Here is a 14286-nt window from a genome sequence, read left to right on the forward strand (position 1 = left end):
CTGTTCTAGGTTTGTTGTACATTTGGATTTTTGCTGAGCCATGAAACAGATGCTATTTCATTATACTGAGCGACCAGTCCCTCTTTTTATTTCTGAGTTCCAGTGAGAATTATGTTATTATAATAATTAATCTATACTTGTATCGGTAGTTGCTGTAATTTTAAGGTTGGTCCACAAGAACAGGCAGTCGCTATGCAGTGAATTTCACATACAACCCCTATTGCCCGGTAACAGCGGAGATTAAGGCCCCAAAGAAAGACAAGCAGCTTTTCCTTGATAAAATTGCCAAATAATTTCATGTGAGCAAAGGGACTATTGACGTTGATTTCTGTTGTAATTCAGATGAGTCTCCTCAGGAGCATGCAGACCTAAGGTTTATTGGTGGGGGGGGGGGGGGGGGGGGGGGGTTATGTGGCTGTTGGATAAACCCTTGAATTGTGTTACTTGAATTGTGTTACCACAGTGCAACCAGACTTCCCCTAAAGTACTGTGTAACTGGGCAAGCCGAAAAAACCACTGCGTTTGGTTTGTGGCCAAATCGGTTGTAAAGCATCCTGTATGGTCATCTGTAGACCACCATAATACAAGGGAGGCAATGGACTGCTAGGTCACGGGGCCTTGTGCAGCTCACCGGCTAAAATTTATACCCTCTGTAATGACGAAAGTCTAATGCTTGTCAAGTAATTAATGTCTTAGGTGACTGATACTTGCGGCATGCGTCTCTGAAGCTCGAAACAGCTGCGTTGGGTGTCAACAAGAGCGTGACATCCTGATGCAGCATTAAGGGCAAAGCACCCTGTCGTGATTCCTCTTTGGTGACAGATCTGGCCAGTTGGTGGGCCCTTACGGCAGATCACTGTACATCACTGTTGCCTCCAGAAGAATTTGCATTAATTCATTAGCAGCCATTTGTACGGCTGAGTTGATTATGATGTCTGGTGCTGACTGTTCCGACGAACGAGCCAAGAGTCAGGCAGTAAAAGTTTGTATGAATGAGGGCCCTTGGGTGTGTCTCGAGGTTAAGTGGCAGCAAACCTCAGGAGGAAAGCCCCACGGAGACGGTTCCTGTTTACTGTGTGCAATAAAGAGCCTTTTCTTCCTGGGCAACTGCAACTGCCGACAGTCTCGATGGAACTTAGGAGCCTGGCGTTGAGAAATCGCTGCTCCCCTCTCCTGGGCCGGAAAAAGATTAAAGGAAACCTTAAAAATGCAGGGGTGGAATTCTCGAAGTAACTCTAGACCTTGTTAAAGCGCCGGTCCTGAATTCCACGCCCCTCCACCCCCCCCCCCCCCCCCGCTTCTCTGCTGGGTTATGCTGATGGAGACGGCAGTCTTATCTGAAGGGTTCCTGGCGAAAAGGTGAGCATTCAGCATTTCTGTTATTTCTTTTGAGAAAGTGCAGGATTCCAGCAGTGCTGTAGAAATGGTGCAGGGCGGACAGGAAACTTTAGTTAGTCGTCCTAGATCCTGGCTTTTGAATTGTCCCGTACTTAATGCGGAATTCCATTTTCGAGAAGTTTCATTCCCAAAATTCCCAGGAAAAACTAAATAATTTTCCCTTGTTGTGCTTTTTAACTTTTAAAAGAAGATAGATTCTCAAATGTAGCACACCATTAATGTAATGTCATTCACATACATAGTTTAGAAGAGCCCCAGTTATCAAAATGTAATAAGATCAAGTTTTTACTTTTGTGAACTGAAATGCCCTCTGATTGGCAAGCAACTACATCCAGTTTTTACTTGCTGGCCTCACTAGGCTAATAAGTGATTATCTGCCTGCACTGTTCACCTTTCCTGGCTTTCAGGGATCTTGCACAGGACAATCTAAAAGTAATGGCTAAGAATGGCAGTAATGGCTAATATCTGTGTCCATTGCATTGAAATGACGCTAAAGTAACAGAGCAGTAGTTAAGTGCAGATGTACCAGTTGCAGCTTATGTGGCATAAAAAACCTGACATTTCCCCATTTATGTAGCTGGATATTTGCTTAAGCTATGTAAATGTACTGAGCTTCTTATCAAGGCTGATTAGTGCAGCAGGAAGCCTGGGCGATCGCCTGGGAAACATCAGGGCCTGACCCCACCTAGGGAGCGACGGAATGCTTATAGGGCCACACCAGAGTGCCAATGGGGACGACAGCCTGGGGCCCCCAGATAGGTTAATCTGTCGTAGTGCCTCCTCTGCCTTTCACACCGACGTCCCAACATGCAGTGGTCAGTATACAACACATTCCCAATATTTGGCCACGTAGCGCCTTGGATGACATGGAGTTGTTAGGCCCAGCAAAAAAATCATTGGTAGCCTTGAATTCGTTTGGATTTTCCAAAACCGACACGGTGCAAACAACAGTTATTTGCTAAATTTGCTACGGAAAGGTTCACACGTCAGGTGGAAACATGATGAACATTTTTAACCACCTCAAAAGAAAACTCACGATATAATCTGCTGGGTGTGATTCTCTTTGAGGTTTTCTTACCTTATAGTACTGCAGGGGAATTAGTTTGCTTGTACTGTTCGTGATCCTGTCAGAAAAAAATCATGATGCGATATTTTGATCATATCACCCACCGATGCCTGGTTGGCAAACCTCGGGGGGGCAAGATTTTACCAGGGAGCCCAGAATTTCCAGCTGCGCTTCTGGTGGCTCTGGGGGCTGCAGTGTCAGGATCTTACAGTTAGAATCAGAATTCACTTTGTTGGCCAAGCACAACTTCATGTACTGGAAATCCTTTTTGGCACTATTTCTGCACACATTCACAGACAACACAGAATATAAATGAAGAAAAACAGATTAAGTCCCGAAAGATGCAAGTTCGAATCTCATAGCTGGTATGTTAATCATATTGGCATTTAACCCCCAGATTTGCTTCGGGGCCCCGGTTAAATATTTCATCCAGCTCCCTCACCTGTATTGGTGTGTCTCTTGGAGAGCAGGAATGGATAGGGGAAGATCAGCTGAATTTCTGGGTGCTTGTGGAAAGTATCTTATCGTTGCCCAAAAACTGTAAATCTCTGTTGCTTTGCAGGTATGAATGTGAGAGTGTCAGTGAGATCCACAGCGTGTTTTGCTTGTCATTTGACTCGCTGTTTGTGAATCGTGCCACTGTCTCCAGCTCACTGGACCCAGAACATCATCCAAGTCTCAAGCTGCATCTGAGAACAAAGTGCTTATTGTTAATTCATTTTTCACTGATGTTTTTTTATTACTTTTTTTTTTAACCTAAACTAATAAACCTGGGTTTTTAAACAGTCAATGCATTTCTCCAGGTTCGTTATTCAGTTCAGAAGCTGAAGGTTTCGCTTTGGATCCCTACTTTATGGATTAATGCATAGGCTATCCTAGACTGATCAAATGAAACAGTGAAATTAATTTAATCTGGCCGATCAGTCCCCCAGCACAATAATCCCCCCCTGGAATATTGTACTGGCAGGACCCCCCCCCCACCCCGATCATCAAGTTTTGTCATGAGCACCTTCCCCCATTGGGTAAATTCCAATGCTGACACGGCATGTGCTGATTGGCGAATGACGTTGCACGGTTTGTTTTTAATTTTCTCACATTTTGGTTTTGGCTCCAAAAATGAGCTAAAGTGCCCCCCCGCCCAACCTGCCCCACCCTCCCGCCCCCCGCCATGTCAGCCCAGGGTCCCCAGAGAAGCTAATATGCTCTTGCTGGTGAGTACAGTTCATGCTGCACATGGGCACGGCCCAATACTGGAGGGGCAAATGCTTTGCAGGCTGAAGTTCAGAGCAGTTAGGCTCCAGGCCAAGTCTGCAGCTGACCATGGGTGGTGGCAAGGGCCACATCCCCCCCCCCCCTTCATCACGTCTTCCCCGCAGCTGTCTCCTTGGCCCTGAGGCCACGTGTCTCACGATGATGCCGATTTTCCAGAATGTGTATCTCGTACTTCCCTCCGTCCTGTTCCGGCACCCACGAGAACCTGGGAAACACAGCAACCCTCTCCATCCTCCGCGATGTGTCTGTGTTCCTGGAGCCTAAGAGCAGTGCTGAGTGTGTCCTAGAAGCGAGGGCCAGAGGGGGGCGCTCTGCCAAAAAACTCTGGCAGCTCGGCTCTGCTGCATATTCTGGTCAGCTGCATACAGAACTTCCAACAGATGGATGTTCTCTAATTGTTCTTCAGACTCCTTGGGGAAAAATGGATGCATTACTGTGGCTATTGAGTAGAATTTATACTCACCCAACAAAGGAAATATGTACATAACCTATAGATTCATCCATCCATCTTTTATAGATTCCGGAATTATATCACACTCAGCCTGAAGCACATGGCTCAAGGCAGGAGATGCCCTAGACAGGAAGACAGCGGGAGACCCTGCAAAGCACACAGACACAAATCTGGGGGCAGGAATCTAACCCATGAGTCCACTGTGCCCCCCATGTCTGTGTGTGACATATACAGCATGATGTCATTGACCAGAATGAGTTAAAAATAGTATGTAATGTTATGTGAACTATTCTATACAAAATAATAGAAACAATAATGTCCTCGACGTTTCATAATGAATGGCTAATGCTGATACAATGCCAGCGCCGAAAGCTAAATTAATCGACGCGGAGATATTAACGCGTCTTGAGCATGGACACCTGTGCTCCTGGCTTCCCCACACACTGCCGACAGCGCCCCTCGGAGGTCACCTTGGGAATAATATATTAGGTGTTAATAAAGAAAAGACTAACTGAAGAATAACACGTGTCTCGCTGCTGGGAAGCCCTCGGGCTGTCAGGCTTGGGGAGTGGGGTAATATTTTAGAGAAATGGAAAGAGAAACGTGCTTTCATGCTGTGAAATACAGAACAATATTTCTGCCAGCAGCGCTTTGAGCCACACAGTGTATCTTTATGCTTAAATCCCTGGCAGGATGTGTGTAGCTACCTTTAGATGAGCCACCACACGATGGTCCCCGATATCTGGAGATCTAGAAAGGCCTGCTTTTAAGAAGCCCCCTTTATTATGCTTTATGTATTTAGCAGATGGTTTTCTCCAAAATGACATACAGCTAAAGAAGCAGAGCCAGCCAGATTGCAAGTGGGGATTAAGGGTGTTGCTCAAGATCCGAACGGTGATTTCATTCCGTCGGTGTCCCACCCCCAACTACGCTAGGCTGTGATTACAGAATCTTTATTGAGGTACTCATGCGGATTACCATGTACGCTGTGTGTGGTGTAAAGCTATTTAGTTAAAATGTTTTCTCTAAACCTAATTGATATTCTTAGATTTTTATTGTTCGGCTGTTTGCAATGCGTGTGTTTTTTATTTTAGAATTTCTAATTAAACTTGATTCATACTGAATCGTTTGCTCTGTCTTTCACAGGCTGGACTTCTTCGCCACTTTAACATGCTGGCATCTTGGCGGGAAAAACTGACACTATGAACTATCATCAGCCAACAAGCAGCACATTGTTCACTGAGAGGTTTTCCATCAAAAGAAAGATTTGGACAGCTATTCTAAAATTCCCCAGAAGATGATGGACACAACAGTATTACAGTTACAAAGACTTATATTTGTTCCAGTATCTCAAAACATAATGGAACAAATATGTTTATATGGAACTAATGTGTCAATTTTAAATTGTGAAAACTGATCTTTGTTTCTAACGAGCATCTGTACTGCATTTATTTGAATATCTGGTCTATAGCTGAATAGAACCGCGGCATTTGCATCTGACTGCTATAAAATACAATGAGGCGTTGTTGTTGAAGCAGACAAGATGCTACAAAAAGCATTGCAGGCCTTAAGTGATTTACGTTTCGCTGTGAAGACGAGCATCTGCTCCTTGGGGTGTCAACATTCCCCTTCTCTTCTAAACACAGAAGTCCGCCTTCCACCATTTGACCACCGCGACAAGTACCGCGACAGCTACGGCTATGCATTCCCGCGACTGCTGGTCTGTGTAACGTGGAGTTTTACGCCATGAAAAAGGCTCTGTGAACTTAAAGCTCAGGACAGACTGACACGCCACACTAACAGGCTCTGGGTTGTATATCCTACCTGCTATTAAAAGCCAGGCATGAAATATGGCGGCCATTTTCCTAGGTCTGCTTCTTGTATTACTTTTTATAGGCATGTTCAGCAGCTGCCGCTGAGGGACTCTGTCTGCAGTGTTACCCACTGTGTCACCAGGAGTCAGAAAGGTTCACATTCCCCAGGGCAGCCTGGCGTAAGAGAGGGAGAACGGGGCATCTGTCCGTGAGGGGCCCCACTGCTGCCCTAACGCTGACTGTCCACTTAATGCCCTGCATCGAGAGTCTCCGTCAAAAGGACGCTGTGAGTTCAGACCTCATTTCGTCTATGTGTGTACGTGTCTCTGTACGTGTCTGTGTATTTGTGTACATATGTGCGTGTATGTGTGTGTGTACGTACGTGTGTGTGTCCTGTGTGTTTTTCCACCGCATTTGCGCATTTTTCTCTCAGCAGTATCCGGCCGGGCTTGTCGGGGGAAGCCCGACCTCAGTGACACATCAGCTTGGGGGTTTCCTGAGTGGCCCAGATGCCAGCAGGGGATGTTGCTGAATCTGGCTCTGATTTGTCACTCTTACCCTAATCCTAAAGAAAACCCTCCCCCGAGTTCGTCATGAGCCTTTCCACTGGGGGGCGGAGTGTGCTCCGTTATCAGATATTACTGGTTTGAATCCCATCCTCAGCAGAATATCCACATTTCCGTTGCCCCTTGTGCAAGGTCCTTTACTCCCCCCATCATAAAAAAACATCCCCGGGGCCACTGGATGGACAGCTGTCCGTATGCTCAGACCCCAAGCTTGCCTCTCACTTATTTGTATAACTGTGTCACGGAGATCAAAATGGGGAAAGAACACATTTCCAATGTACCAATTATTGTACAAAGGGCAAATAAAGCTTCATATTATAAAGCCAGATGCAGGAGGACGTGACAAATCAAGGTCCTGCTGATGCCTGTTTTTTGATCAGCTTCACGTATTTTTAACTCTTACATTATGCAGAGTGAGATTGAGCATCTTGCCCTAGACTCCCTCAAGCACTGATGCCTTTTCTCTGTCCATTAAAAGTGTTTTTGTTTGCTCTCATCATGCATAAAGTTAATTTCCTCTGCGTCTGCGCTAATTTGAAATGCTTCACTTTTTTTTGTTTTGATGGAGGTACTACATGTTATATTAGGTGCTTAGAGAAAGTCATGTTGGGAAGGACATATATGTCAATAAAATGGGAACGAATCCAGATAAGCTGATGGGATTCTCAGATTCACCTGCATCCTTTAATGGGTCGTTTGTTCTGCGGTGTTTCGTCTGTCCCTCCCGCTGTAACATCCTCAGCTGTCACGTGTCTTTCAGGAGACACGGACAGAGAAACGGCGAATCTTAAGGAGAAATAATTATGTGCTATTCCTGCTCTCTTTAATGGCCCCGGAGACCTCCCTGCTGTCTCGTACCGCTTCCTGCTTCCATGCTGAGGCCAAATAACAACAGCAGGGCACGTTACTATGGATACGACAGTGGTTCATCCCTCACTGATGAGGCTGCTGGCAGCAACAGCTGGCAAAAAAGCACCACAGTCCCACGCTCTTCCAGGTTTTGTCTGGATCAACTTGAATCGCATTGTATAATTGGAGCTTTGGCAGGGTTATTTCTCTGAAGTACATACGTGGCCAGAACCTGTGCGTGTGAGACCTGGCTTGGAGCACGGATGTCATTTACTTCATGTAAGTGTTATCAGTCATATGAAATTGGATTCTGCTTTTACTCTCTGCTTCCGGAAAAAACGTCCAGCCTGAGATCACGGAACTCAGCACGCCCTTGTAGCACTTTCAGCAACAGCTGTTGAAACCAATCTTCGCTTCTGGACCAAGTATCGTCCCCAATTCCCGCTTCTCATCACATGTTTTTTTAAATTATTTTGTCCCATCCTGAGTGAATCATGTGACAGGGAGACTTGAGGTGCTTATAAGGATGTGGAAAGCCCCAAAGACCATAACGTATGCCATCAGCTCTATGCGCACCCCCAGAAACACCTTGGGTCGAGAAATTCGGGTTAAAGTTGATGAGCTCCTAGTCTGGCCGGTCCACAGCACGTACGAGGAAAGAGGAATTCGTTCATGTTGCCTGTAAGGGTGACGTGTTTGCGTACGTGTCTAGAAATGTGTAGAAGGGAAGGGAGTCGGTAGTAGCCTCTCTCTCTAAAGTCAAGACTCTTCGCCAAAAGATGCGAGGCCTTCAAAAGCCATACTGAAAATGCTAGAAAGGCTTGACCAGCAATGAGCGAGTGGGGGCTCTCGTTTAAGCACAGGGGAGGCCTTTGTCGAGAGGGGAGTCAGTGGTTTGATGTGTCCATTACGTAAGCGCAGTCCTCCTATAAACACCCCTGTCAGAGTCATGGACCGCAGTTTTACTTGGAGCGACGGAGAGGGGGATTCGGTTGCATGGAAAGACCCCCTTCCCTTGTGGCTTCCTCCTCTGGAAGCTCCCGTAACCAGACAAGGTGGATGCGGGAACGGTCTCAGCGGCCTGGTCTCCTCGAGTCAGCCTCCAAACATCCCTGAGGTTCTTCTTTAATGGTTTTTTCCCCACATCCTTTGTCCACACGGTTCTCTGGCTGTTTATACTCCCTCCCCACCGCCATCCACTTAGCACACCCTCTTCGAGCGGAATAGCTGCCCGTCCTCGGAGAAGGTCTTTGATGCAGGCCAGGAATAAGAGTTATCATTCCTGGGGTGGGGGGGGGGGTGTTGGTATTAAATACAACCATACCTTGTGGTTTGGAGTGACACAAATTATGCATTTTCAGAATTACGGTTTATATCAAGATTTGGAAACATAGGTGCAGAAGCTTTTGCCGAAAACAAAAAGGAGCTATATTTACCAAAAGTACAGGAACATATATTTTTCTTTTGCATTTCCCATTTTGCATACAGACATATATGGAGGTGAGAGTAAAGCTTTGGGACAGAAGCCCCTCCAGCCCCCGCTGGGGTAAGGGTCTTGCTCAAAGGAGACATGGCTTCTCTGCTGAGGATTTGAACCAGTGACTTTCATCTCACAGGCTTGGAGGCCTAAATCACGGAGCCGTCAACTGCAGTCAGGGGTGTGATAAACGTGCCCCCACCGGATTGCTAAATTACAGGCAGTTAGACATGCGACGTGGGGAATGGTCACATAGGAAAGAGCCTTCCGGAAACCTATGTTCTGGTGAGACATGTTATTTAAGTTTGATGGGCAGCGTGGAGGATAAGAGAAAACAAAGCTGGAGAGCTTTTCATACGTGCTCAGCAGACCCTGGGGTTGCACTTTTACTTGAGTCCATTGGGCTTTATTGTTGCACCTTAGCATGCACAGCAGGGTCAGCATGCACAGCAGGGTCAGCATACACAGGATACACAGCAGGGTCAGCATGCACAGCATACACAGCAGGGTCAGCATACACAGCAGGGTCAGCGTGCACAGCAGGGTCAGCATGCACAGCAGGGTCAGCATGCACAGGATACACAGCAGGGTCAGCATGCACAGGATACACAGCAGGGTCAGCATACACAGCAGGGTCAGCATACACAGCAGGGTCAGCGTACACAGCATACACAGCAGGGTCAGCATACACAGCAGGGTTAGCATGCACAGCAGGGTCAGCATACACAGCTGGGTCAGCATACACAGCATACACAGCAGGGTCAGCATACACAGCAGGGTCAGCATGCACAGTATACACAGCAGGGTCAGCATGCACAGCATGGTCAGCATGCACAGCAGGGTCAGCATACCCAGCAGGGTCAGCATGCACAGCAGGGTCAGCATGCATAGCATACACAGCAGGGTCAGCATGCACAGCAGGGTCAGCATGCACAGCATACACAGCAGGGACAGCATGCACAGCATACACAGCAGGGTCAGCATGCACAGCATACACAGCAGGGTCAGCATACACAGCATACACAGCAGGGTCAGCATGCACAGCATACACAGCAGGGTCAGCATGCACAGCAGGGTCAGCATGCACAGCAGGGTCAGCATACACAGCAGGATCTGCATGCACAGCATACACAGCAGGGTCAGCATACACAGCAGGGTCAGCATGCACAGCAGGGTCAGCATACACAGCAGGGTCAGCATGCACAGCAGGGTCAGCATACACAGCAGGGTCAACATACACAGCAGGGTCAGCATGCACAGCATACACAGCAGGGTCAGCATGCACAGCAGGGTCAGCATACACAGCAGGGTCAGCATGCACAGCATACACAGCAGGGTCAGCATACACAGCAGGGTCAGCATGCACAGCATACACAGTAGGGTCAGCATACACAGCAGGGTCAGCATGCACAGCAGGGTCAGCATACACAGCAGGGTCAGCATGCACAGCAGGGTCAGCATACACAGCAGGGTCAGCATGCACAGCAGGGTCACCATACACAGCAGGGTCAGCAAGGTCAGAGGGCCCTGAGCTATTTCAGCTGTCAGGTGCAAGCCCCCCCCCCCCCCCCCCCGCCAACTGCTTTCTACTTGGGGGTGGGGGGGGGGCGGGACTGTAAAAGTTGTTGACAGGAGGGTTCAAAATTTGATTAAACAAGGTTGGTTGAGGCCCTTTTTAGTTGGGGCTCCTGCATTAAGGTGTACCTGGTGTTAACTTCTACATACAGGTATACAGTAGCATGAAATAATAGCCCCCAGGACCGCGGTGTGACGTGCAGCAGCGAGTGACGAGGCAGGAGATTCACAGGACTTAAAGTGCAAAACATAAGCCAGTGCAAACAGGGCGGCCGAACACAAGGGTTTATACACATACTGCTCCTTTGACTCTTTAACTCAAAGCATCTTACACATCTTACATCAGATTACGGTTTATGGGGTGACTTTGCCCTTCACAGATGTCACAGCATGTCTTGAATCCCAGGTCTCCCCCCATCACACTATCTGCTGCCTGCTTTACACTTTTCACCAGTTTTCTGGGCAGAGTGGAGTCGACGCTGTAAGTGGATCCTGGGGCCTGTTCCAAAGAAACGCAGAGCAAAATTTTGCACTCATAAGCACATGTATGCATGTGACGTTAAACTGTCATCACCTTCTTGTATGAATGAGCCGTTCGAATGCACTTTTGCACTGTGAAGGACTGGCATCCCATCCAGGGTCTCCCTTGCTTAGTTCCAGGCTCACCACAACCCTGTGCAGACAGGCCATTGTGAAACACAGGCAGACAATCTGTTTACAACCAAAATGGAATCTCATGAAAGCAAAGCCAACTATTGCAATCTCCCTGACCCCCCCCCCCCCCCCATATACACACACCCCCCACATCGTAATGACCAATGGGACATGGATTGCAGATTCATCGGTCAGTTATCCTTGTGGGAGATACAACCACAGCCTCAGAAATTCAATGGAAGGACCATAAACTAAACAAGACTGACCCAAGATGAATAAACAGAATGTGAAGAGAGGATGGAAAACAGAGGGTTAGGGCTGCTTGTCTGAGGATAAGGAGAAGCTGAAATGATGATGGACACAGCAAGACTGAGCACAGGAGTACATGAGGTTCATAAACACCACAAAATGTTAACCAGCTCTTCAAATCTAGCAAGATGAAGTCGGTCGCCTCTAGTTTCTGCTATTAAATCCCAACAAGGGGCTTGTTGGCCGGTTTGCCAAAGGTTCATGTATTTTCTGTCTTTATTGTTATATCTTCTCTTGCTAAGAATTTCAGTGATCTGATGTATTATCTCAGAATATTAGAATGTGTTATTGTTTTAGGGTTACAGGAATCTGTTCTAAGGTGGAATTAAACAATGCAGAAGTATTTGGCTGTAACGCCAAGCATGCAAAGATCAGCCATTTAAGGATTCGGCTTTTGTACAACGGGACAGGGTAGGGAACATTAAAAAAGATTCCCTGGTAATTTTCATTTTATCTATTATTTTTTCAAAGGAATACCACAGATATAATTTTAACATTAATAATTAATAATAATTCCACAGAACGTCACACATGCCCCACTCTATATACAGTTATGAGTGTTTTTATACTAAAGTTAAAACACACAGTCAGAATACTTTTAATTAATTTTATTGTGTTTTACATGTTCAATTGCAGTTTACATTCAAGTTCCCTCCGAACCACAACATTCTGTTATTACTGTATGTTTGCTTTGTGCACTTTAAAAAGAAGCTAAACTAGGAAATGCGTTCAGCTGTTATTTTTCTTGTCATGGTTAACCACATCTGTAGTCGAGTTATCATCGATTTGTTTTAAATTAGGATAATTACATTTAAATTTTAATTTATTTTAAATTTTTAATTTTAATTACATGTAGGTTTATAAAAGATGTAAAAAAACATCACTCGGGCATATTCATGAAACATTTTAAAACGCATATGAAAATCGAACAATGTTTAATCGAACTCATAATTACCGCAACAATTTATAAAGGTCGACGGGTGCCCTCTTCTGGTGAATTTTGGGATTCCTCCCGACCCATACTCCCGCAGCACCTCTTGCAGAATGTGCGCATCGTACGCTGTGTTAGTAAGTTCCCACAAAGCGTCACACAGCTGTGAATCCTCAGTGCTCCATCTGAATCCTAGCTGTGACTATTAGTCTCCTCTCCCTAGCTCAGACTTTCTGAGAGATGAGTGATCCTCGATCCTCTGGTCCCCCATTTAAAAAACTGGGACCACCTGTGTTTGCCAGTCCAGAGGTACTTCACCCATCATCCAGGCAACGTTGAAGAGTAGCATCAACCATGTCACCCCAGTCACCCAGTGCTTTGAATATATCTGGACAGATTTAATCTATCCATGCATCCTTTCCTCTACAGAGATCTTTAACTACCTTAGTGACTTCATTTGCATGGACAAACTCAGATACTTTACAAGTTCTCAACACGGGAATAAGGAATTGCTTATGGATCGTCCTTTCTGTCTCCTGACAGTATCTCCAGAGCTGGACAGGACTTGCCTACTCCACCTGATCGAGGTCCTGCATCCTCCTCCTAATGCATCGAATGTGTATTATGGATGATCCATGACTTGCACAGAAGGACAATAAAAACTCATGACTTGGGACTGGATCTGGGTGGCCATTCTTCCCAGTCATGCTCCTTCATTTTATCTCTTTGTGAGGATAAAAGTCTCCGAGTGAGACCACAGAGTCCTTTTGTCCACTGGAAAAAAAAAACCCCAGCTATATAACTCATAGGTCTTTCACCATGAGGAACTCCAGAGTAGCAGAGATCAAGAGGTGTAGTTCCAGGTTCCGGACTGTGTGTGAAGGTCAGGTTGGCTGTATCTATCCCTTACCTTTCTATCTCCTGCACTTAGCTCGGGTGTCTTCCAAAGGCCAGTGACTGCTGCCAAGGTCCGATCCATCCTGGACATGGAAGCTCAAGCTTGCTGCCCAAATGACACTGAACCCAAAACTCCACCTTTCATCCTGTGGGTGGTGAGACTGGGTTGGCTCCACGTGGCCATTCCGGGCCGAGCCTGAGCGGGTTACGTGGGTGGCCCGGCCACCCAGCCGCTTGCTGGCAGCCTCCACCCTCAGGCTTGGTTTCAGGCGTGGGTCCCGGTAACCCTATTCCAGACTGGGCACACCTGCTCCTCCTGGTATCTTTCTTTGGGGACATCTGCCAGATTGTAGTCTAGCAGTCTTCTTGCAGTAGATGTACCTGTGTGGGTGGGGGGAGGGTTGTATGCCCAGAGTAAAATTTGTATAATTTTTGTATTCAGGGGCACCTATAAAGTAAATCTGCAAGGGTATCCATAGTCCTCCAACACCCCTGGAGATCCAGGAGCTCAAGATACAGACAGTGTAGCTTTAGCTAAGAGTTCCCCAGTTCCGGTCCTTGAAAGCCAGAGTCCAACACAGTGGCCTGTACTACGAAGCGGGGTAGCTTATCAGGGTAACTTGTCGGATTTAAGGTAGTCTGGGCAAAATGTAAGTGAAGGAATATGAAGTCCGTTTAAACTGTGGTACCTTAAATCCGACAAGTTACCCCGATAAGCCAGTAACCCCAATTCGTAGTACAGGCTACTGGTAATTAGCGGATTAAGATGTGTTTGAGCAGGGAAATCTGCAGACTGTGTTGGATTCTGGCCCCCCAGGACCAGAATTGGCAATCCCTGCTCTAAATCATACATCATTAAGGCATGAAAACCTCTCCACCACGCTAAGGGGTCAATTTAAGCCTTGGAATTCCACCGAAGCATCCCGAGTTAAGCACACATTTGTTAATAGGATACGAAACTAAACCAATAATTTTTTTAATGCAAAAACTTGTGTTCATACGCAGGAATGCGTATACATTGCGTAGT

General features: G+C 46.5%; 1 long non-coding RNA gene across 1 annotated transcript; it reads left to right on the forward strand.

Moving 5' to 3' along the window:
• The first annotated feature begins 1297 nt into the window (after window positions 1-1297).
• LOC125750729 (uncharacterized) lies at window positions 1298-13008 on the forward strand. Its single transcript, XR_007400409.1, has 3 exons — window positions 1298-1359; window positions 5334-6287; window positions 12906-13008. It is a non-coding gene; the product is annotated as an uncharacterized LOC125750729 (long non-coding RNA).
• The last annotated feature ends 1278 nt before the right edge of the window (window positions 13009-14286 follow it).

The sequence above is a fragment of the Brienomyrus brachyistius genome, chromosome 10 (assembly GCF_023856365.1).
Source record: "Brienomyrus brachyistius isolate T26 chromosome 10, BBRACH_0.4, whole genome shotgun sequence".
Lineage (NCBI taxonomy): Eukaryota > Metazoa > Chordata > Actinopteri > Osteoglossiformes > Mormyridae > Brienomyrus > Brienomyrus brachyistius.